The 4,644-nt window shown below is 32.8% G+C and overlaps 1 pseudogene; it reads left to right on the top strand.

The window, feature by feature from the left end:
* Nucleotides 1-3,267: 3,267 nt before the first annotated feature.
* On the top strand, nt 3,268-3,437 carry LOC125147627 (uncharacterized; annotated as a pseudogene).
* The last annotated feature ends 1,207 nt before the right edge of the window (nt 3,438-4,644 follow it).

Below are 4,644 nucleotides of genomic sequence, written 5' to 3'. Positions count from 1 at the left end.
TTACTAAAACTCAACAGACTATAATAAAATTTCAGAATACCATAAAAACTCTTAAAATACCCAAAGATAAAATAACAGAAACAAAACTGGCAAACTCCAAAGGAAACAAAATATATTCAAATTTCTACCAGATACGTCACATAAGACATTATGTAAAAAGTATGAAATTTTATATAAAAATATTTGGCAAGGTCTAATGAGCAACTATTGTGAACTTAAAATCTGACTCTCAGTCAAGAACTCACTCAAGTTGAGTAAGTATCTACAAACACAAAATGTTAAAATAAAAAAAATGAACATACATATATTGATCCTTACATACAGACATAAATATGTGTAGATTTTACATTCTGAAAGATTATACTTGAGCTTACCATAATAATAATAGAATGGTAATTATGTGACTTGATGGATGTGTTCACCAACATGTGGTGACCATTTTACAATATATACATGTATCGTATCATCATATTGTATACCTTAAGCTCACCCAGTGATATATGTCAATTATATGTGCTATAAAGTGTAGCCGTTGGGGGGAAAATAATTCCAAAGGGAAAATAATTATGTTCTATAATGGTCCATTACCAAAATGAAATAAAATTAACCAATTTCTGTTTAAATATTTAAATTAATTTTGTGTAATAGCAGAAACAAACTGCAGTTTTAAACTACTTAGGAATAAAAAATGGGAGAATTTAATATAAAAAATGAGAGACAAATATCTCACAAAAGTATACAGATGAAAATAAGCATATGGAAAGACACTGCATATTTTAATGCCATCAGGGAAATGCAACTGAAAACAACAAGGTACCTCTACTACAGGTCTACTAGAATGCTCAAAATCGGGAACAATGACAACACCAAATGCTGACCAGGATGTAGAGCAATAGGAAACCTCAGACACTGTTGGTGGGAATGCATAATGGTGCAGCCACTTTGGAGGACAGTTTGACAGTCTTCTATAAAACCGAAGTTCTCTTACCATACAATCCAGCAATCACATTCTGTGGTATTTATCCAAAGTAGGTGAAAACTTACATTCACAAAAAAACCTGCATAAATATTTTTATAGTTTTTTCCATAATTGCCAAAATTTGGTAATTCCCAAGATGTCCTTCAGTAGGTAAATGAATAAACAAACTCGAATACATTCAGATAATGGAATATTATTCATCACTAAAAATAAATGAGCTATCAGGTCACAAAAAGACCTGGAGGAATTTTAAGTGCACATTAGTAAATGAAAGAAACCAATCTTGAAAGGCTACATACTATATGATTTCAACTATAGACATTCTGGAAAATGCAAAAGTATGGAGATAATACAAAGATCTGTGGTTTCTGGGGATGGGGATGAGGAGATTAACAGGCAAAAACAGATGATTATAATGATATTATAATGACTGGTATATTCCATTACACATTTGCCCAAACCCACTGAATGTATAACAGAAAGAGTGAATCCTGAGGTAAACTATGTACTTTGGGTAATTATGATGTATCCATGTAAGTCCATATTTATTTAAAAAAAAAGAAAGTACCATTCTGGTTAGTGATGTTGATAATGGGAAAGGTTTTTTATGTTTGGGAGCAAAGGGTATATGGAAAATCTCTGTACTTCTCTCTTAATTTTAATGTAAACCAATGACTTCTCAAAAAACAATGTCTAAAAAAATCAGAAGTATGGAACCACAAAAGACCCTGTAATGTCAAAGCAATCTTGAGAAAGAAGAACAAAGCTGGAGGCATTATATTCCCTCACTTCAAACTCTATTATAAAGCTATAGTAATCAAAACAGTATGGTATTGGCATAAAAACAGACATAAAGATCAATGGAACAGAAGACACAGTCCAGAAATAAACTCTTGCATATATGCTCAGTTAATTTATTAAAAAGGACCCAAGAATATACAATAGTAAAGGGACAGTATTCAATAAATGGTGTTGGGAATACTGGACAGCTACATGCAAAAGAATAATATTGGATCATTATCTTACACTACGCACAAAAATTAACTCAAAATGAATTATAGGCTTGAATGTAAGGCGTGAAACCATAAAAATCCTAGAAGAAAACATAGATGATAAGCTCCTTGACACTGGTCTTGTAATAATTTTTCAATCTGACACAAAAAGCAAAGGCAACAAAATAAGGGGGACTACATAAGTGGGACTAGGGACACCTAGCTGGTTCAGTCAGTAGACCATGTGATTCTTGATCTCAGAGTGGTGACTTCAAGCCCTACATTGGATGTAGAGCTCACTAAAAAATAATTATATAAATAAAAAAATAAATAAGTAGCTACTTATTTAAAAAATAAGTGGGCCTATATCAATCTAAACATTTTCTGCACAGTAAAAAACTAGTGAAATGAAAAGGCAAGCTACAGAATTGGAGAAAATATATGCAAATCATATATCTGATAAGTTAATATCCAAAATTATATAAAAACTCAATAGAAAAAGCCAACAATCCCACTTAAAAATGGGTGGAGCATCTGAATAGACATTTGTCCAAAGACATACGTATGGCTAACAAGTATAAGAAAAGATCCCCAACATTTCTAATCAGCAGAAAAATTCAAAGCAAAACTACAATGAGGGATCACCTCACACCGACTGGAAAGACTCTTATCAAAAAGAGAAGAAATAAATGCTGGTAAGGATGTGGGTAAACAAAACCCTGGTGCACAATTGGTGGAAGTGTAAATTGGTGCACCCAGTACGGAAAACAGTATGCAGGTTCCTCAAAAAATTAAAAATAGAACTACTGTAAGATCTAGCAACTCCAACTTTCGGCATTTAACCAATAACAAAAACACTAACTTGAAAAGATACATGCATCCCCACATTCACTGCATTATTTACATTAGCCAAGATATGGAAACAACCTTAAGTGTCCAGTGATGGATGAATTGATGAAGAAAATGGGGTCTATATACACAACAGAATGTTATTCAACATAAAAAAAAGACTGAAATCTTGCATTTGTGACAACATGGATGGACCTTGAAGGCATTATGCCTAATGAAATAAGGCAGACAGAAAAGACAAAAACCATATGATCTCACTTATATGTAGAACCTAAAATAAACAAACAAACCTAAGCTCATAGACACAGAGAACAGATTGGTGGTTGCCAGAGGCAGAGGGTTGGGGTGTGAGAAATGGTGAAGGGAGTGAAGGGTACAGTAATACAACAAGTAAGTCACTGGGATGTAATTTACAGCATGGTGACCATAATTAATAACTTTATTGTAATCGCTTCTTGGCCTTTTGGCTAAGATCAAGTGTAGTATCTGTTCTTATCAGTGTAATAACTTTATTGTATATCTTAAAGTTGCTGAGAAAGTAGATCTTAAAAGTTTTCATCACACACACAAATTCTGTAACTGTGGTGATCATTTTGCAATACATACAAATATCAAATTATGTGGTACAGCTAAAATTAACAAAACATTGTATGTCAATCATACCTTAATTTTAGAAAACCAGAAGCGTAACAAAAAAAGCTTTGAGATGTGAGATGCAACCAAACAATACTCATGGAAAAATTTATAGCTATAAAATTGACCCAATAAATAGAAAATACTTTTCCTTTCTTTCCTAGATATTAGATAACTAGGTAATTGCAGAGTCACACCAGGGATAGTACCATAAACATCTTCAGGGGTCAAAGTATAATTGAGATATAATAATACGATCAACTTAACAGACGTCTGAGCCGAGAAACAAATTCCTAACCATTCTTAATGTCTTCAGTTAGCAGACTGCTTCAGTCCACTGACTTAACTCCCTTTGAATAAAAAAGACACCAAATACACTCAAGGAAGTACCTGAAATCATATCAGAAGTACACACCTTAAATTTTCCCTTAATCTTTTAAAGGCACCTCCTGCTATCTACCACCATAACGTACACAAGAGAAAAGGAAATGTCCAGGTATACATGAGATTATCAGACACCAATTTTGAGATGTTAATTTCATAGAAATAAGAATTACTGTCATCTACTTCTTGCAGGTGTTTTGTGAAGGTCAAGTGATAAATGGGAAAAAAGAATTTCTTCACTGTAGGCCCAGGGTGTCCCTGCATTAATCCCAGAGTTAACGTTTCACATACTTGGTTTTCAGTTGTAACTATAATTGCCATAACATATTAAGTCTCTAAACTGAAGGCTAAGATCAATTACAAAGGAAAAAGCAAAATAAATGACCTGGCACAATTTACCCCACTAAAAATACAAGATTCAAAATAATAATGTAAAACATAAAATCCCAGAAATTAGTGACAGAATAAGAGACTATAAGGATTGACCAAAAAAAAAAAAAAAAAATGATTCTCATTACACTTATAATGAATTCTCCAGGCTGAACTATATTGAATATGGTTACTTCTTAGAAATTAATGGCACACTATTAGAAACATATTAGGATGGTGGCCTCATACACAGATGCTTTTCCGGGTGGACTTTCTCTTGGAGCAAAAACATTTCGCCTCTGGTTTATAGAACTATTATCTGAAAAATGTTTTTGTCTTCATCCCATAAATAGAGAGCACCACAATAGGATTTCCTTTAACAGCAAAAATAGTCAACCAAATAAAACTCACACAAGTAATAGACCCAATATCAAACCT

The sequence above is a fragment of the Prionailurus viverrinus genome, chromosome A1 (genome assembly GCF_022837055.1).
Source record: "Prionailurus viverrinus isolate Anna chromosome A1, UM_Priviv_1.0, whole genome shotgun sequence".
Classification (NCBI taxonomy): domain Eukaryota; kingdom Metazoa; phylum Chordata; class Mammalia; order Carnivora; family Felidae; genus Prionailurus; species Prionailurus viverrinus.
Note: the sequence above shows the minus strand (reverse complement) of the source record. Positions and strands in the feature narration are given on the sequence as shown.